The sequence below is a fragment of the Acanthaster planci genome, linkage group LG10 (genome assembly GCF_054643075.1).
Source record: "Acanthaster planci isolate LZ-2023a linkage group LG10, COTS_SCS, whole genome shotgun sequence".
Taxonomy (NCBI): Eukaryota; Metazoa; Echinodermata; class Asteroidea; order Valvatida; family Acanthasteridae; genus Acanthaster; species Acanthaster planci.
Window position 1 is genome coordinate 19,326,784 of NC_141786.1, and position 21,388 is coordinate 19,348,171.

A 21,388-nucleotide genomic window follows, 5' to 3' on the forward strand; every position below is an offset into this window, starting at 1 on the left:
CGGATATGGAGACAACGTGGCGTGTATTTGACGTGTGAAACATGCAAAACCAAAAATATATGAAACCTTTTTGTTTAATGTTTCCAAATATCGAAATGAAATTTTCTCCAGGGGATAGTGAAATTTGCATCCTTGTCGAGTCACCCCAAGCTCGCCCATTCGGACCATTTGTCAACCTACTTAACCTCGGAGATAAAAACTCTTCGTCGTAAAGAGACCAAGTAACGTGTGTACAATGAGGGAAACAATTTTATTTATTCGGCATTTTCCAGGATAAAGAACACAGCAACATTAAACAAAAACACATAACACAAAATACACTGAAATCACAAACACAAACTTACAAATGCCCAGAGAGGCACAGTTAATCCAATAACTGTCACCCGTAAGACTTCATTTCTGAAGCTCCAGGTTTTACATAAAAGTGCACACACATACACAATAAAGTAACAGCACATGATTCAAGAAATGGCAAATAAATAAATCGAACAGAAAAAATATATACAGTGGGCAAAATAATATAAATATGACATACAAATACATTAAAATAACCCAAAAAATTAATTACAGAAACAAATCAATCAATTAAACAATAAGTACCCCCAAAACAATAAAAGAAAGTTATTGTGTAAAAACCGAAAAAAACAGAAAGACACCACGAAATAACAAAATACACTTGAATACCGACAAAAGCAAAACCATTGACACATCTGGCCCACATGGCAAATCCTAGGTATTCAAATCCCCCCATTTTGTGCTTCCTTGCACCAAACAACACAATGACCCTCCCACAACTTGCCAGTCCCAACGACCTTATTACAAGGGTACTCCACTGCAAATTCAATCAGTACTCTGTCAAGTTTCATATACTTTCAAATTCAAGTGGGTACTTGGTAAGTTGATCCCGTGTTGAAGGGTTATTTAAACCACTTCAGTTCTCAAACGTTCAGGTACATGTAGGTCATCTCAAGAGCATGTAATTGGCAAAATGATGAAGTTTTTGAATTAGTGCCCTAAGGTTTGTCCAGCCTGATCGTTTCAATATACCACCTGTTCACTAAGACTATTTCACGGTCGAAAGCTCTATGAAGACTTCTAACAACAAATGTAAGCAAAAGATTAATGCTTTTAGATTCACGGAAAGACAAATTCAATGTACATATGCAACCAATCCGTGTAATCCATTTTAAATCTTCTTCACTAGAGAATTATTCTGGTTGCTCAACGTTGAATTTTGTTCTAATTTGTCAATGTATAAGGTTCCTGTTGTGAAGGTACCAGATAGGCTACTTGTATTCCAGAATAGTCAACACTAGAAACTTGCAAGATGAAAGCAAGACATACTAAGTCAGTTTGATTTGGTAGTGACATAACAAGATTTTCCCGAGAAATTTTGTACTCATTATCAGCTTCAAACTGCATGTTAACTAAGGTACAATTCAGGTCCACTATTTTCTTTGACCATCCCTAGCATAAGCAAAACTTTGGTTTCCTTAGTTATGTATTGAGATGCATTTTATTAGCATGACAACATCTTTGGAAGCCATGGATGTCTTGAAGGTCATCAGACTGACATTATATTGGCCTATACACAAGAGCACTGTTACCAAATAAAGTGCTAGCTGACAAGATGTGATAAGGAAAGTCGTTGGTATACATAAGAACTGGATTGGGCTCAAGACACTTCCTTGAGGTACACCAGATGGTACAGAAAAACCATGCAAAGTGGCAACCTTTCAACAAAACCTTTTGTTGCCACCACAAGACTAACGGTCACTGCAACAGTTCAGTTCTGTTATGTTGAGGAAATCAAAATCATGCTCTTGTTACTTTTATGGAGGCTGAGCATGTCACAGCATGGAGCGTATCACTGTTCAACCAGCAGCAGAAGACTAACGTGTAGAACAGATAGGCACAGTGCTAGAGTCCAAATCTTGGCCGTAATTGTGGTACTGAGTACAGGCGTAAACAAATCACAGACAAGTGTTTAATTAGGATGACATGATTTACAATTAAAGGCATCACATGAATAATAAGTGACAAAAAACCAAAATTACCAACAAGCCAATAAAATCACCTCAAAAGGAGGGCACAGAGGACTTGATTAAAACTGGATATTTTTTAAATGAGTAAATTCACATGATTAAAAAGAACGAGTAAAAAAAAATCTTTTTATAGCATGGTCTTCACTTTGCGGGATACTTTTCTAACGTTTGGAAATATGGAAATGATACGTTCTCCTCAGATATTTTTTTTTTCTTTTTTGGGCTGTCATATTGATCACCTGTGTGGAGACTACTGTTTCCTTTGTTCTGGTTAATTTGTCTTGCTAATGATATTAGCATAAATGGGGGTAATAGTAGTTTATTTTACTTTTGCAGTCCCTGCTGACCCGCATAACTGATATTTGTCTTGTTATGTATTCGGATTTTTATCCCCGGTCCCTGCTACTGCTTATATTTACTTGTATTTGTGCTTTTGTTTTACATAATTTGTTTTTAATTTTGCTTTGTTTGTTCTTGTGATGGTCAAATAAATAAGAATAATTGAAGAGATGGTACCCATCATGATTAACCAAGATACACCTTTCGACCATTTGAAGACTATCGTCATACACAGGCTAAACTAACTACTAAAACAGATTGACTAACAAGTACAAGAGGGAGAAGATTACTAGCAGACACAATGACTGACCCAAGCTTTCGCCTTCATTTGTGTATAGTTCTTTTAAATGTGGGAATATCAGAATCAACCATTCTTCAGTGGATATGTTCAACAAAATGACAACAAGATCAGTTGATTTTCACCAACCCTACAGTCACAGACAAAAGCTTAGTTTGGATAAGGCCTTATATAGAGCAAAATTTGCTGCAAAACCATCCAATTACAAGACCAACTTACAAATGGGAAACCAGGAAGCATAACTGCCCTAAGTATTCACCTTCATTAAATAAGACTTGACGCTTTACATGGTGGAGACTAAAAACAGGGCTTGTGGTTACATCATGTGGATGGATCTCCCTTGGAAGAGGTATGGTTCTGATAAGAACTGTAGAGTGTGTGCTTGACGTTTCATCCAGCATGCTCTCGTCATCCTCCAGAGTGGAGCCTAATAAGCCATGCTCCAGATTTTACAGAACAATTGTACATGTATACAAAATTATGTACAGATATTGTTCAAAATCTGGAACATGACTTTCATTGTTAGGCTCAAATCAGAACATGATATAAAGTGCTTACCGAGTGAGTTGTGTCGTCAGTAATGCCAATTGCCAGTGATGTGTTAAACTCCAAAAAACTGTCTCCAAGGGACTTGGTCTTGTCTCTTCATCAATGCTACAGCTAATAAAACCTAAGAGTCAAGTAAACAAAGATCATAGCCGAATAACATACAAGTAGACATCACTGCGATGTCTTTATAGTCTTTAACTCATATTTTCGTATTGACCTTTGTTTCAACTCTCTTCAATTGTTGGTTGATCAGCAAACACAACTCCTGAAAAGACATAATTCTAAAGCTTCGAAGCAGCCATTTTAAACTGACCTCCCTTCTACTTTCTTGGGCTCTTTCAACAGCCCAAGAAAGAAGACAATTTAGACAGTCCAAAATCGTCTGATTCAATAGGAGTTTGCATACACCGAAGGGGGTTGGGCCAAACACTCTCTGATATTTCATGTTTTACCTGCCATCCAAAATTTATCAATGGTATTAAATTATGGGTCCCCATACACAGGTATGTCACCCAGGTTTACGCGAAAATTAAATTAATCCACAGAGAAGGACCTCTGTCCCTGTCATCCTTTTGAAAAGTGAAGAGACCTGTAACATAATGACGTCATGCTTAGTTTCCTAAGGCAGTAAGGTGGGAAGCAATAACTGTCCAAGTAAAAAATAATAGCTTGACATCATTATGTTTTGGGTCTATATATGAAATATATATGAGTCCACAGGGGACTAAATCAGTGAATTATACCTTTGGAGTAACCAACAACATTGGACCCACGTACCTTTTACCCAGCAGGCAGCAGCAACAGATCAAAGTCCGATCACCTCAACAACGAGCACAGGAACCCCATCATCAAGAAGCTGGATGTACCATGAACAGCGGCTCACTCAGTGGCTTGTGCTCTGGCTGAGATGGACACACACAACAGTCATTAAAAACATGCAGAAGGAAGAAATGACAATACAACATGAGTGCATTAGCTTGGATTAACTGATTCTCAGAGGGCAGTGGAGAATGAGAAAGATGGAGAAACGTAAGTTATAAGTGCTTCCCTAAATGACCTTCTTCCAGGCATGTGGAACACAAAAGAACTATTGTGAAGATGGCTTACATCATACTTCCCAGCCAATGTTGAATCCTTGGTGTGTATGATAGAAGCCTGTCTTGTGTTAAGGATATCATGAAAGAAACTCTGGACACACACGTTATTTATTCTGCATGTTGCCGCCATAGGCATGGAGAGCCTCTATCTGGCAGATTGTACAATAGTGTCACTATCAGGTTCTGAAACATTGTCCAATCGTAGAGTATAAGATCCGACACAGCATGCACAGAATGACGAAGCAACATACATGGAAATCACTGAACCGATTTTGTAAAGATCAAGATCGAGATTCTGCATGCTTGGGGCGGCAGCGTGCAAAGAGCGAATTGTACCTACTGTGGGCTAGCGTGCCATATTGTAACAACCTGATGCATTGCACCTTTAATGTATTTGACACAGAAGGATGGATTCAGTGAGTAAAAAGTTGGCTGATAAAATAAAACAAGTCCAGATTTTTTTAAACAACCCTTGTGGAATGTGTACACTCATCCTTGTACGTGATTTGGATCCAGGAATGAGGACATTTCATTTCAGTACACTCCTCATTCACTACAAGCAGCCTGTAGATGCCGTCTTGTTTCTGTTCACTTTGGCACAAATTGTACAACCATACCAAACATTCCATCCATTTTTTGTAGTTTAATTCAATCCAACCTTAAAGGCTGGGGATTCTCATTGGTTGAAAACTTAAAAGACAAAACCCAAGGTCAAGATCTACAGAACAACCAGGCATTTCACTATTACCATAACCATGGACTAATATCAGAACATGATGTAGACTGTTTCCATACCTATTGAGTAGTGTCACCAGTGATAAGATATCTCTGATTTGTTACACTCCAGAGAACGGCCTCCAGTGACTAGCTTGCTCTTGTCTCTCTGTCAAACTACTGAAACTAGGGAAACTAAACCATGTTTGAATTCCAATCTGTATTACTGCACACATGTGGAGGCCACAATTTCAAAATATATAGGTGCACTTTACAACAGTAGTTGAAACATCATTGAAAGCAGTGTCAAATCAACAAAGATCGGGGCCAAATAATATACAAGCCCACATCACTGGAGTTTGTCATATAAATCTTCTTATCTTCTTAGTTGTCATTTTTCCGTTTCTTTTCAATTGTTGCTTGACTAGTTAGTATATTTTATTATTCAAAACACCTTAAATACATGTACACTTCCCAAAAGGTCCTTTTCCTCAAGCCTGTAAGCAGCAATTTAACAAATTACATCCCTCTACTTTTTCCAGTTCTTAAGATTTGTTTTCAGCCATCTACAGATGCAAGCCTGCAAAACAAGGAGTGTTGATCTGGGGTTATGTTTAAACAATCCCACCTGTTTTTTCAGCCAAGCAATCTCTTCAATCTGCCTTGAGTAGAAGCACAACTTAATTGGTTGAAAAGAGCCGTGTTGGTTGGGAGTATTCATTTTGTTGGTAGCGATTGGGCTGCTACCATGTCCTAGTCGTTCATGAACCAGCGATGCAAAGTTAGTATCAAAGGAGCCTCTGATGCCAAGGAAATAGTGTCCTCTCTCGGTCCAACTTAAGGCTAATACAGGAGATCACAGTCTCTGCAGAAAACATTCCCAAATTATAAACAGTATTAACTGTAACCTCCAAGAGTGCATGTGAAATCATAATAAAATCAGAGGATTTTGGGGACCATTTTAACCTTTATAGCTCCCCATATACATGTCACCCGGTATTTGGGCAAAATAAATGTATTCACCAAGCATGATCCTTAGATAGACATAATGAAGTCACACTTTGTTTACACGAGCTATATTATAAGAAAGTAAGGTGGGGTAGGTCTTAATGTACTAAGTATACAGGACATGAGGCAATGAGTTCACAGGAGACTCAATCAGTTAATTCCTACCTTTGGGATGACCAATAACAAAAGATCACTTACGTTTTACCAAGAAGGCTACATTAAGAGATCACAGTACAATCACCTTAACAACAGTGGCCATCATCGAGAAATGACAAGAAGCTGGTCATCCTGTAAGCAACGACTCATCAGCGGCTTGTGCTCTAGCTGAAATGAATGCACATAACAGTCATCAAAACATGCAAAATTAAAAAAATGGCAAGAAAATAGGAGTGGAGGGGCCTGCTTGCCGATTCTCAGAGGGCTTTGAAGAATCGGAAAGATGGAGAGAGCTGATTGAGAATTTGTAATTCACGTATGTGCACCCAGCACTGCCGGTGTATCAATCTAGTTATGCATGGCATTTTATGGGGTGGTGCATTACAATGGTAGCCATAATCCAGTCCCACCTCCTGCGATACAGCTTCAAATTTTGATCAAAAGAAGCAGCGGTGGAGAGCCGTAGCCAATGTTCAATACTTGTGCATGCTGTATTCTCACATGGAGATGCCGCACCGTGTGTTGCCAACATAGAGTGCAACATAAACCGTTGAAAATATTTCATGTAGGGGTTTAACTGAAGATATACACGTACCCTACGTATATATTTGCAATGGATGTTTGTAATGACACACATGTTAAAGCCAAAAATGCAAATGTTTTTTAAAATAGATATTGAGCCTCTTCATACAACAGTGTCATTAGAAGTGAGTATCATTCCATGACATAAATGAACTAAATTCTACAATATTCAAACATCAATTGAACTTTTGGTTAAGCAATGTGTTGCTGTGACAGAATAAAATCACAGTGCACCTGATTTTTAAGTTCTTGAATCTGGCTTTAATAACTTTTGCAAGCTAATGACCATCAGGATGACGTTTAGTTCAACGCTGGCTTCATATTTATGTGTTTCACATTCTTGTGGAAACCCCTATTGCAAGAATATCATGATTTGTTTTGCACAAAGACGGGAATAAACAAATTTTCACTGCTTGAAAAAGACTACTGCATATTTGACTACATCAGATCTATCACTCACAAAACAATCTAGCAAATGTCTCATTTCCATCACAAAAGCTAATTGGCATTCCAGTCTACAACCCTGAACAATAAGTAAAACTAAGTTAAGGAAACATACATGTACATGGTAAGTGCTGCCACAATAACCTTCGTATCTGAATGAGAATGACTGAGAGAGAGGGGGAGAGACAACGGAATAACAGACAGATGAATAACAGATAGACTGACAAACATACCGACAGCACATAGACAGATGAACAAGACAAAGAGGACAGTTATCTTGAAAACTAGACCTCTCCCCATTGTATTTTCAGTACAAAAAGATTTTACGGTAATAACCAAAATCATTTTTGCAAAGAAAAATCTTTGAAAATAATCAAATTGTATTCAGAAATGATTAGCACAACCTCCAATTTTAAGATTTGCATCATGCAATCAGTAGAGATCTCCATGCATGGTTCCATGCAACACAGACTTAAAGTATGAGGCCTACTTTCTACCCAATTTTTACCAGGTTCACTGAAATATGTAGAAATTACAGATTGTATAATGTATTTATATAATTCTGAACCTCAGTGGATAGGTCTAGTTAGTTTCAAAGACTTTGACTTCCTGACAAATTCTCGTGGGGTGTAAAGTAATGTTTTCTCTTCATTTACCACATCAAATCATACTATCCTCCAGTTTGTTTAGACTACTCATTGACTATCAAATTAGTAACTTCGGCCCTACATACAGGCTGGAGATTTTCATCGGTTGAAAAATTTGTTGGACAAAAGTCAAGTTTCAGATTTACAACACAACTGTGTTTGTATAGCGTGAGCTGTTTCCAGACCTGCTGAGTACAATAAAGTGTCAAAATACATCTCAGATGTGCAACAATCCAGAAAACGGTCTCACAGGAGTGTTCCTCGTCTCTCCATTACTGCTTCAAGTTAAGAAACCAAAGGAACCCCGTTAAAATCCCAGCCTGCATGCCTGACAGTCACTGTGGGGCCGCCATGTTTAAATACAGGGTGCACTTTACCACAGCAAAAGCAGTGTAAAATCAACAAAGCCAAGCCCAAACTTGTGGAGTTTGTAATACAGAAATCTCGTTATCGTCTTTGCCGTCATTTCTCCATTTATTTTCAATTGTTGGATGGTAAGCCAGTGGTATTTCTCACCTTTAAGTTCACCTCCTGTGAAGTCACATTTGAACGAACCCGCCAACTTGGCCACACATGCGTTCTTGTGCGTAGGCATTGTAATGCTAATTCTCGCGCCACCGTGGAAAACTGGTCGTCGATCAACTTGCGCACATATTGAGCAGGGTACAAAACAGGGGATAAAACAGCGCTGGTGATTGGCGCGCTTGAAATAGGCCCTGTAAATGTGCACGAGTACGACGAAGATCTGAAGATAATGCAATTATTATTTTTTTCGTAATGTAAATCAAAAGAATGACCACTATTGCAAAGAGAAAAAAAGCATTTCCCCAAACTGTATGCGAGCAATTTGCATCAATATAAAAAACCATGTATTTCCTACCCCCAAAGCCTGGACAAACGCGACCATCTGAGGCTTGGGCTTTCAGAGCTACGGCTGGGTCTATTGTCTACGCGTCTCCACGCATTTCCAATGGAGCGAAGACCTATACCTAGCTCTTGACAAGAGATTCGGATGCAGCCGTAGTTTACATCTTGACCGCAACACACACCATGACGTCAAACTACAGTCAGTCGTAGAAAAGATGCTATACGAGACGTTATCTACCAAAAAAATCATCAAATTTACGTCCGAAATTCTGGGAATTCTAGCTAATTATACCTTTTTCAGGTTGCAATATAATGCCTCCTGAAGCGAAACCGATACTGGAATTTGATGCATTTTGTTTATGGTCGGCTTTCTTGACACGGACTGCATGCATATGAGCAAACGATGGGCAACATAGAGTGGTACTTATTATTATATTATTTTGTGGGAACGAGATGATTTTGAGGGAACGAAACGATAATTCGAGGGAACGGAATTAAAAAAAATCTTCATTGTGCCTGTCCCCTTAGGGGCTCCTTAGGTAGGCCTACTCGTAGAGAGGGACATCGAATGCAACTGTGCGTTTTTGCAAGTTGGGTCACACTCACTGTCCGACAGTAAATGCCCCCCCCCCAAAAAAAATTCAAAATACATGTACATACAATGTAGGGCGGAAATAATGCCGCCCGGCGCTCCGAAGGAACAGGTTAGCCTTTCGACGGTTTTGTGTGTGTGTGGGGGGGCGGTTGTCGGATCAGGTCGACATTCAAGACAATGACCAGAAGCGGTTTTCTTTTGAATAAGGGTTTGATATGCTACATTTTTAATCAGTCCTTTCCCAAAATTATTGAGCATACTTTTGCCCGATGCGGAATAACAGGTGAATCGCTGGACTGCTGGGCAGCTTAAAGAGCATAACACTGTATGGGTAAATAAGTGGTAAAACAAAACCACTTTCTAAAACCGTTGGGCAAAAAGAGACAAGTCTACTTATAACAGAGCCTGAAAGTTGACCCCTGATGGTGCGCTTCCGGAACACTTGGATAGGATAAATAACGAGCAAAGATGTTATAATTAGCTGTTTCGGCAACTCACAAAACAGGTATTGCTTTTCTGATTTTTTTTTTAGCTGTTTTGGCAACAGCCTGAACAACTCTTTCTTTTCTGATTATTTTTTTTCATTTCCTTTTTGGCTTTTTGGCAAGTTGCGAAAAAGGCATTCTTTTTGTTCTTTTCTTTTGTAGCTGTTTCGGCAACAGCCGGAACAGCTCTTGCTTTTCTGATGATTTTTAGCTGTTTCAGCAACTTTGCAGAAACAGGTATTGTTTTTCTGATTATTTTGTTTTTGCTGCTTCGGCAACTTTGCCAAAACAAATATTGTTTTTCTGATTTTTTTTTCTTTTTCAACTCAATTCCTTTCACCAGTCGACTTTGGCAATTTACTTAATCTGATCGACTTAAAACTTGGCAGACCTTTGGACCATCATCCAAGGACGGTCCTAGAAAAAATTCACAGTGATAACCTCAGTAGTTTATTTACTATTGATGTTTCTAATAATTAATTTTTCCCCATAGACTTTGTACACAGATCGCACGCAGTTTTCGGACTGTCCTATATCAGGCTATGAGGGCGCTATTGCAGAATTACGGTTACACCTGCTTGAGCTTTCCATTTTCAACAAACTGTCCTATATTTAACCATGGATGGCGTTGTTGCACAACATAGGGTTGGTACACACTTTGTCCAGCATAATGCGTGAGCAGTCCTCAACTTTGACCGAGAATTACTATCAGAACGAAAAAGAAATCAGACTAAGGTTTCCCTTCCATTCGATCGCAAATATACCCAAGTATGCAAATATTAAATAATATTTCATAAGTTTTTTTCCAGTTTAGACAAACATCACGTGACATGAAATTAAAGGAGCAGTTTTCCTGCACACGTGTTTCTAGGCCATTGACTTTGTACACGTTTTCGAGCCACAATTTTGGTAACTCTGCAATGTTTGATCGTTCCAAAGTGATAGCCGAGGAAGACCCCGATGCAAGATTTATTGCAAAGGGATGACGTCATGATGACTTCATCACCTTATTTTATATTCATTTTTGAACATTAAATTTTTCCCCATAAATTTTTGTACACGTTTTTCTACTTAACACAAGTGAACAAGTAGTCTTTAACTTCGGCGCAAAATTACTATAAGAACGAAGGAGAAATCGGGTACTTTACGCTCTGTTATTTGATTTGAAATATGCCTAAGAATCCGAATATGAAGTAATATTTCATTAGAAGTGTTCAGTTGAAGTGCAAATCACGTGACATGAACTTAAAGGAGCAGTGTTTCCGCAAATGAGTTTTTTGCCCTAGACTTTGTACACGTTTTCAAGGCACAATTTTTAAACCTTTCCGATGTTTGATTGTTATCAAAGTGACAGCCAACAAAGACCGTGATACAAAAATTATTGTAAGTAAAGGACGTCATGATGACGTTATCATGTCATTTATTCGTGATTTTTCAATATTTATTTTAGCCCTTTGACTTTGTACACGTTTTCAAGCAAGCATTTGAGTTAGTTTGAGAGCTTTGATCAACTTCAAAGTTACGGCCATGAAAGACCTTGATGAAAAAATACGTCGAAATTTATTACGTCGTGATGTCGTCATCATGTGATTTATTATCAATTTGTAAATATTTATTTCAGCCCATTGACTTAGTACACGTATTCGAGGCACTAATTTCGTACCTCAGTAATCATTGATCACCGTCAAACTTACAGCAAGCACTAACTATACAACAAAGATAATTTTACAATATTTATGTCATGATGACGTCATCACGGGATTTGTTATTAAATTGTGAATACTTAAATATTCCTTTAAATGTATAAAAACCCATATAAAATCAACCGTGGCCTCCCGCAACATTCTGTTTGCAGCAAGTGCCAGGATAAAAAGTGGTCTTGATTTTGTTTCGTGTAGGTTAATTGAAATAACCATTCCTTCCGGTTTAAACCAGAAGTAGGCATATTGTTTGAAAGTAGTAAAAGCTGTAAAGTTTTTTTCAACATAAGGCGTCTGTCGGTGTTAATGCTGGGTTGAAACCTTGCTTATATCTTGGAGAGGAAGTGCTTTGAGCAAATATTGAGCTCATTTAATGATAACGTCATAAATAATTGCTTTTTCTTCATAACGGACAGTATCGGCGATATCAACTTGTCAGATGTTGATAATTCTGCCTGGATTCTACTTTTGCGTTGATTAAAAAGGCTCGTGACACCCGATGATCTGCGTGGGGACGTATTAAGTCCTGAACCCCAAACAGGACGGGTGAAGAAGTCAATGACAACATCAGACCCTTAACTTGCAGATTCAGCGTGGCGACAGTTGCCAAAGAATGGCAGAGTAGTTTTAAAGTGTATATCATACAGTTCAACTTCTAGTCACAGTTATCAAAAGTGAAATTCATTTTTGCGTCAAAATGTTCAGGATAGGGCAACAGATGTCATCTCTAGTGGTCCTGCAATCTTTGTTCTCATATTTTGTACACAGAAAATGTGAAATGTGCAATCGATTACTCTTATGTTAGATATTATCAAAGATTTTTTGGTTTTTAGTGTGCATTGCATATTTATGATTATGCAAATAACACGGGGTTCGCAGACCAATGTCAGTGGAGAATACACTCTTTAAGGCCCATATATCTTCTAAAGTACATGTCCGATTGGGTTCATATTTTGCAGACACCTTGAATAGAGAGTGCTTAAGAGGAAAATTGCCTTATGTGATGATGACGTCATGAGCAGACAAGTCACGTGACATTAAATTAAACTATTGAAGGCCCTATATCTCCAGATGTACCAGACTAATCGGGTTCAAATCTTGCAGATATCTTGAGAAGGGGGTGCGTCAGAGGAATATTGACCTCATGTGCTGATGTCGTCACCAGGAGACAAGTCACGTGACATTAAAGGGGAACTTTTCAAACCACTACACCTCGAAAAGTACGTGTCCGATACGGTTGAAACTTTGTGTGTGGCTTGAAAGGGAAGGGTTTTAGACGAAGCCAGAATTCTGCAAAAATAAGAGGCAGTTGGACAAAAACTACGACTTCCTTTTGCTGATATATCCCTAACTACTGCAAATATGGATGTGAAACTTATATGAATAGATAGGAGAACATATGCCTTTTCAGATGACACCAAGATTGCCAGATATATAAAATTTCAAGACCTTTTATGCTCGAATATATGAAGCATTCTCTGCGCGGGATAAGAACTGGTATATCGCAGACGAAGCCAGAATTCCTCAAAAAAGGAGGCAGTTGGAGAAGAACTTGGACTTCGTTTGGCAGCTATTTCCCTAACTACTCCAAATATGAATATGAAACTTATATGAAAGGATAGAGGGACATGTGGCCTTTCAGATAACACCAAGATTACCAGATTTAGATAATTCTTAGACTTTTATGCTCGAATATATGAAGCATTCTCTGCGCAGGATCAGGACCGGTATAGCGCAGACGAAGCCAAAATTCCGCAAAAAAGGCAAGCAATTGGAAAAGAACTCGGAAATCCTGTGGCAGTTATTTCCCTAACTACTGCAAATACGGATATGAAAGTTATATGAATGGGTAGGGAAACATGTAACCTTTCAGATCCCACCACGGCAGTTCGAAAAGACCTCGAACCTAGTTTGGCAGATATTTCCCTAAATACTGCAAACATCGATACGAAACGTATATGAATGGATAGAGGAATAAATGGCCTTTCAGATGACACCAAGATTGCCAGATTTAGATAATTCTCAGACCTTTTATGCTCGATTATATGAAGCAGTCTCTGCGTGGGATAAGGACCAGTATAGCGCAGACGAAGCCAGAATTCCGTAAAAATATCAAACAGTCAGACAAGAACTTGCATTTCCTTTGGCAGATATTTCCCTAACTACTGCAAATAGGGATATGAAACTTATACAAATAGATAGGGGAACATGTGGCCTTTCAGATGACAGCAAGATTGGAAGATTTAGATAATTCTCAGACCTTTTATGCTCAAATATATGAACATATATATTGGACACAAACTTGCATTTCCTTTGGAAGATATTTCCCTAACTACTGCAAATATGGATATGAAACTTATATGAATGGGTAGGGAAACATGTAACCTTTCAGATCCCAACACGATTGCCAGATTTAGATAATTCTCAGACCTTTTGTGTTTGATTTTATGAAGCATTCAATGCCCAGGATAAGGACCAGTATGGTGCAGATGAAGCCAGAATTCAGCAAAAAATCAGGAAATTGGACACGAACTTGCATTTCCTTTGCAAGATTTTTCTCTAACTACTGCAAATATGGATACGAAACTGATATGAATGGATAGGGAAACTTGTCACCTTTCAGATCACACCAACATTGCCAGATTTAGATAATTCTCAGACCTTTTATGCTCGATTATATGAAGCAGTCTCTGCGTGGGATAAGGACCAGTATAGCGTAGACGAAGCCAGAATTCCGTAAAAATATCAAACAGTCAGACAAGAACTTGCATTTTCTTTGGCAGATATTTCCCTAACTACTGCATATATGGATATGAAACCTATACAAATAGATAGGGGAACATGTGGCCTTTCAGATGACATCACGATTGCCAGATTTAGATAATTTTCAGACCTTTTATACTCGATTATATGAAGCACTCTGTGCGCCGGATAAGGACCGGTATAGCGCAGACGAAGCAAGGATTCCGCAAAAATATCAGGCAATTGGACACGAACTTGCATTTCCTTTGGCAGCTATTTCCCCAACTACTGCAAATATGGATATGAAACTTATATGCATGGATAGGGAAACATGCAACCTTTCAGATCACACCAAGATTGCCAGATTTAGATAATTCTCAGACCTTTTATGATCGATTATATGAAGCATTCTCTGCGTGGGATATGGACCGGTATAGCGCAGACGAAACCCGAATTCCGCCAAAAAAGGAGGCAGTTGGAAAAGAACTCGCACTTCCTTTGGCAGCTATTTGCCAACTACCGCAAATATGGATAGGAAATTAAGATGAATGGATAGAGGAACATATCGCCTTGCAGAAGACACCAAGATTGCCAGATTTAGATCATTCTTTGATTTTTTAGGCTCGATTATTTAAAATATTCTCTGCGCAAGATAAAGACCGGTATGGTGCATACGAAGCCAGAAATCCACAAAAATATCAGGCAATTGGACACGAATTTGCATTTCTTTTGGAAGATATTTCCCGAAATACTGCAAATATGGATATGAAACTTATATGAATGGACAGGGAAACATGTGGCCTTTCAGATGACACCACGATTGCCAGATTTAGATAATTCTCAGACCTTTTATACTCGATTATAGGAAGCCTTCTCTGAGTGGGATAAGGACCGGTATAGCGTAGACGAAGCCAGAATTCCGCAAAGATATCAATCAGTCAGACAAGAACTTGCACTTCCTTTGGCAGATATTTCCCTAACTACTGCAAATATGGATATGAAACTTATATGAATGGACAGGGAAACATGTGCGCTTTCAGATCACACCAACATTGCCAGATTTAGATAATTCTCAGACCTTTTATGCTCGATTATATGAAGCAGTCTCTGCGTGGGATAAGGACCGGTATAGCGCAGACGAAGCCAGAATTCCGTAAAAATATCAAACAGTCAGACAAGAACTTGCTTTTCCTTTGGACGATATTTCCTTAACTACTGCGAATATGGATATGAAACTCATATGAATGGATAGAGGAACATGTGGCCTTTCAGATGACACCAAGATTGCTAGATTTAGATAATTCTCAGACCTTTTGTGTTTGATTTTATGAAGCATTCAATGCCCAGGATAAGGACCAGTATGGTGTAGATGAAGCCAGAATTCCGCAAAAAATCAGGAAATTGGACACGAACTTGCATTTCCTTTGGAAGATATTTCCCTAACTACTGCAAATATGGATACAAAACTGATATGAATGGATAGGGAAACATGTCACCTTTCAGATCACACCAACATTGCCAGATTTAGATAATTCTCAGACCTTTTATGCTCGATTATATGAAGCAGTCTCTGCGTGGGATAAGGACCAGTATAGCGTAGACGAAGCCAGAATTCCGTAAAAATATCAAACAGTCAGACAAGAACTTGCATTTTCTTTGGCAGATATTTCCCTAACTACTGCAAATAGGGATATGAAACTTATACAAATAGATAGGGGAACATGTGGCCTTTCAGATGACACCAAGATTGCCAGATTTAGATAATTCTCAGACCTTTTATGCTCGATTATATGAAGCATTCTCTGCGTGGGATATGGACCGGTATAGCGCAGACGAAACTAGAATTCCGCCAAAAAAAGGAGGCAGTTGGAAAAGAACTCGCACTTCCTTTGGCAGCTATTTGCCAACTACCGCAAATATGGATAGGAAATTAAGATGAATGGATAGAGGAACATATCGCCTTGCAGAAGACACCAAGATTGCCAGATTTAGATAATTCTTTGATTTTTTAGGCTCGATTATTTAAAATATTCTCTGCGCAAGATAAAGACCGGTATGGTGCAGACGAAGCCAGAATTCTGCAAAAATATCAGGCAATTGGACACGAATTTGCATTTCGTTTGGAAGATATTTCCTTAAATACTGCAAATATGGATATGAAACTTATATGAATGGACAGGGAAACATGTGGCCTTTCAGATGACACCAAGATTGCCAGATTTAGATAATTCTCAGACCTTTTATACTCGATTATAGGAAGCCTTCTCTGAGCGGGATAAGGACCGGTATAGCGTAGACGAAGCCAGAATTCCGCAAAGATATCAATCAGTCAGACAAGAACTTGCACTTCCTTTGGCAGATATTTCCCTAACTACTGCAAATATGGATATGAAACTTATATGAATGGACAGGGAAACATGTGCGCTTTCAGATCACACCAACATTGCCAGATTTAGATAATTCTCAGACCTTTTATGCTCGATTATATGAAGCAGTCTCTGCGTGGGATAAGGACCGGTATAGCGCAGACGAAGCCAGAATTCCGTAAAAATATCAAACAGTCAGACAAGAACTTGCTTTTCCTTTGGACGATATTTCCCTAACTACTGCAAATATGGATATGAAATTTATATAAATGGATAGAGAAACATATGGCCTTTCAGATGACACCAAGATTGCCAGCTTTAAATAATTCTCAGACCTTTTATGCTCGATTATATGAAGCATTCAATGCCCAGGATAAGGACCAGTATGGTGCAGATGAAGCCAGAATTCCGCAAAAAATCAGGAAATTGGACACGAACTTGCATTTCCTTTGCAAGATTTTTCTCTAACTACTGCAAATATGGATACGAAACTGATATGAATGGATAGGGAAACATGTCACCTTTCAGATCACACCAACATTGCCAGATTTAGATAATTCTCAGACCTTTTATGCTCGATTATATGAAGCAGTCTCTGCGTGGGATAAGGACCAGTATAGCGTAGACGAAGCCAGAATTCCGTAAAAATATCAAACAGTCAGACAAGAACTTGCATTTTCTTTGGCAGATATTTCCCTAACTACTGCATATAGGGATATGAAACTTATACAAATAGATAGGGGAACATGTGACCTTTCAGATGACACCAAGATTGCCAGATTTAGATAATTTTCAGACCTTTTATACTCGATTATATTAAGCACTCTGTGCGCCGGATAAGGACCGGTATAGCGCAGACGAAGCAAGGATTCCGCAAAAATATCAGGCAATTGGACACGAACTTGCATTTCCTTTGGCAGCTATTTCCCTAACTACTGCAAATATGGATATGAAACTTATATGAATGGATAGGGAAACATGTAACCTTTCAGATCACACCAAGATTGCCAGATTTAGATAATTCTCAGACCTTTTATGATCGATTATATGAAGCAGTCTCTGCGTGGGATATGGACCGGTATAGCGCAGACGAAACCAGAATTCCGCCAAAAAAAGGAGGCAGTTGGAAAAGAACTCGCACTTCCTTTGGCAGCTATTTGCCAACTACCGCAAATATGGATAGGAAATTAAGATGAACAGATAGAGGAACATATCGCCTTGCAGATGACACCAAGATTGCCAGATTTAGATAATTCTTTGATTTTTTAGGCTCGATTATTTAAAATATTCTCTGCGCAAGATAAAGACCGGTATGGTGCATACGAAGCCAGAAATCCGCAAAAATATCAGGCAATTGGACACGAATTTGCATTTCTTTTGGAAGATATTTCCCGAAATACTGCAAATATGGATATGAAACTTATATGAATGGACAGGGAAACATGTGGCCTTTCAGATGACACCACGATTGCCAGATTTAGATAATTCTCAGACCTTTTATGCTCGATTATAGGAAGCCTTCTCTGAGCGGGATAAGGACCGGTATAGCGTAGACGAAGCCAGAATTCCGCAAAGATATCAATCAGTCAGACAAGAACTTGCACTTCCTTTGGCAGATATTTCCCTAACTACTGCAAATATGGATATGAAACTTATACGAATGGACAGGGAAACATGTGGTCTTTCAGATGACACCAAGATTGCTAGATTTAGATAATTCTCGGACCTTTTATGCTCGATTATAGGAAGCCTTCTCTGAGCGGGATAAGGACCGGTATAGCGTAGACGAAGCCAGAATTCCGCAAAGATATCAATCAGTCAGACAAGAACTTGCACTTCCTTTGGCAGATATTTCCCTAACTACTGCAAATATGGATATGAAACTTATATGAATGGACAGGGAAACATGTGGTCTTTCAGATGACACCAAGATTGCCAGATTTAGATAATTCTCAGACCTTTTATGCTCGATTATATGAAGCAGTCTCTGCGTGGGATAAGGACCGGTATAGCGCAGACGAAGCCAGAATTCCGTAAAAATATCAAACAGTCAGACAAGAACTTGCTTTTCCTTTGGACGATATTTCCCTAACTACTGCGAATATGGATATGAAACTTATATGAATGGATAGAGGAACATGTGGCCTTTCAGATGACACCAAGATTGCTAGATTTAGATAATTCTCAGACCTTTTATGCTCGATTATAGGAAGCCTTCTCTGAGCGGGATAAGGACCGGTATAGCGTAGACGAAGCCAGAATTCCGCAAAGATATCAATCAGTCAGACAAGAACTTGCACTTCCTTTGGCAGATATTTCCCTAACTACTGCAAATATGGATATGAAACTTATATGAATGGACAGGGAAACATGTGCGCTTTCAGGTCAAACCAACATTGCCAGATTTAGATGATTCTCAGACCTTTTATGCTCGATTATATGAAGCATTCTCTGCGCAGGATAAGGACCGGTATATTGCAGACGAAGCCAGAATTCCGCAAAAAAGGAGGCAGTTCGAAAAGACCTCGAACATAGTTTGGCAGATATTTCCCTAAATACTGCAAACATCGACACGAAACTTATATGAATGGATAGAAGAACAGATGGCCTTTCAGATGACATCAAGATTGCCAGATTTAGATACTTCTCAGACCTTTTATACTCGATTATAGGAAGCCTTCTCTGAGCGGGATAAGGACCAGTATAGCGTAGACAAAGCCAGAATTCCGCAAAGATATCAAACAGTCAGACAAGAACTTGCACTTCCATTGGCAGATATTTCCCTAACTACTGCAAATATGGATATGAAACTTATACAAATGGACAGGGAAACATGTGGCCTTTCAGATGACACCAAGATTGCCAGATTTAGATAATTCTCAGACCTTTTATGCTCGATTATATGAAGCAGTCTCTGCGTGGGATAAGGACCGGTATAGCGTAGACGAAGCGAGAATTCCGCAAAAATATCAGGCAAGTGGACAAGAACTTGCACTTCCATTGGCAGATATTTCCCTAACTACTGCAAATATGGATATGAAACTTATACAAATGGACAGGGAAACATGTGGTCTTTCAGATGACACCAAGATTGCCAGATTTAGATAATTCTCAGACCTTTTATGCTCGATTATATGAAGCATTCTCTGCGTGGGATAAGGACCGGTATATTGCAGACGAAGCCAGACTTCCGCAAAAAAGGAGGCAGTTCGAAAAGACCTCGAACTTAGTTTGGCAGATATTTCCCTAAATACTGCAAACATCGATACGAAACTTATATGAATGGATAGAACAACAGATGGCCTTTCAGATGACATCAGGATTGCCAGATTTAGATAATTCTCAGACCTTTTATACTCGATTATAGGAAGCCTTCTCTGAGCGGGATAAGGACCGGTATAGCGAGTCGAAGCCAGAATTCCGCAAAGATATCAATCAGTCAGACAAGAACTTGCACTTCCTTTGGCAGATATTTCCCTAACTACTGCAAATATGGATATGAAGCTTATACAAATGGACAGGGAAACATGTGGCCTTTCAGATGACACCAAGATTGCCAGATTTAGATAATTCTTTGATTTTTTAGGCTCGATTATTTAAAATATTCTCTGCGCAAGATAAAGACCGGTATGGTGCATACGAAGCCAGAAATCCGCAAAAATATCAGGCAATTGGACACGAATTTGCATTTCTTTTGGAAGATATTTCCCGAAATACTGCAAATATGGATATGAAACTTATATGAATGGACAGGGAAACATGTGGCCTTTCCGATGACAGCAAGAGTGAAAGATTTAGATAATTCTCAGACCTTTTATGCTCGATTTCAGGAAGCCTTCTCTGCGTGGGATCAGGACCAGTATAGCACAGACGAGGCCAGAATTCCGCAAAAAATATCAAACAGTCAGACAAGAACTGGCACTTCCTTTGGCAGCCATTTCCCTATCTACTCGAAATATTTGGATATGAAACGTATATGACTGGATAGCGGAACATGTGGCCTTTCAGATGACAGCAAGATTGGAAGATTTAGATAATTATCAGACCTTTTATGGTCAATTATTTGAAGCATTCTCTGCGCGCGATAAGGACCGGTATAGCGCAGACGAAGCTAGAATTCCTCAAAAATATCAGCAGTTTGACAAGAACTGCCACTTCCTCTGGCAGATATTTCCCTAATTACTGCAAATATGGATATGTAACTTATACGAACAAATAGGGGAACATGTGGGCTTCCAGATGACAGCAAGATTGGAAGATTTAGATAATTATCAGACCTTTTATGGTCAATTATTTGAAGCATTCTCTGCGCGGGATAAGGACCGGTATAGCGCAGACGAAGCTAGAATTCCTCAAAAATATCAGGCAGTTGGAAAAGAACTCGCATTTCCTTTGGCAGATATTTACCTAATTACTGCAAATATGGATATGTAAATTATACGAACAAATAGGGGAACATGTGGGCTTCCAGATAACAGCTAGATTGGAAGATTTAGATAAATATTAGACCTTTTATGCTCGATTACATGAAACATTCTCTGCGCGAGATAAGGACCGGTAAAGCGTAGACGAAGCCAGAATTCCGCAAAAATATCAGGCAGTTCGACACATACTTGCATTTCCTTTGCCAGATATTTCCCTAACTACTGCATATTTGGATATGAAACTTATATGAATAGATAGGGGAACATGTGGCCTTTCAGATGACAGCAAGATTGCATTGCAAGATTTAGATAATTCTTCGACTTTCTATG

The 21,388-nt window shown here is 38.9% G+C and overlaps 1 long non-coding RNA gene across 16 annotated transcripts in view; it reads right to left on the minus strand.

Moving 5' to 3' along the window:
• The window catches only part of LOC147797938 (uncharacterized), a 101,233-nt gene extending 92,563 nt beyond the window's left edge, over positions 1 to 8,670 (minus strand). For 5 of the 16 annotated variants that reach the window (XR_015426798.1, XR_015426797.1, XR_015426795.1 and 2 more), the window contains exons 1-5: positions 8,396 to 8,555; positions 6,292 to 6,374; positions 5,124 to 5,907; positions 4,009 to 4,133; positions 3,241 to 3,352 (exon numbers count right to left, since the gene is read on the minus strand). This is a non-coding gene — a long non-coding RNA (uncharacterized LOC147797938). Of the gene's footprint in view, positions 1 to 3,240; positions 3,353 to 4,008; positions 4,134 to 5,123; positions 5,908 to 6,291; positions 6,375 to 8,395 lie in introns of all 16 variants that reach the window. The other 11 variants (XR_015426790.1, XR_015426789.1, XR_015426787.1 and 8 more) reach the window with 8 other exon arrangements.
• Between the last annotated feature and the right edge of the window lie 12,718 nt (positions 8,671 to 21,388).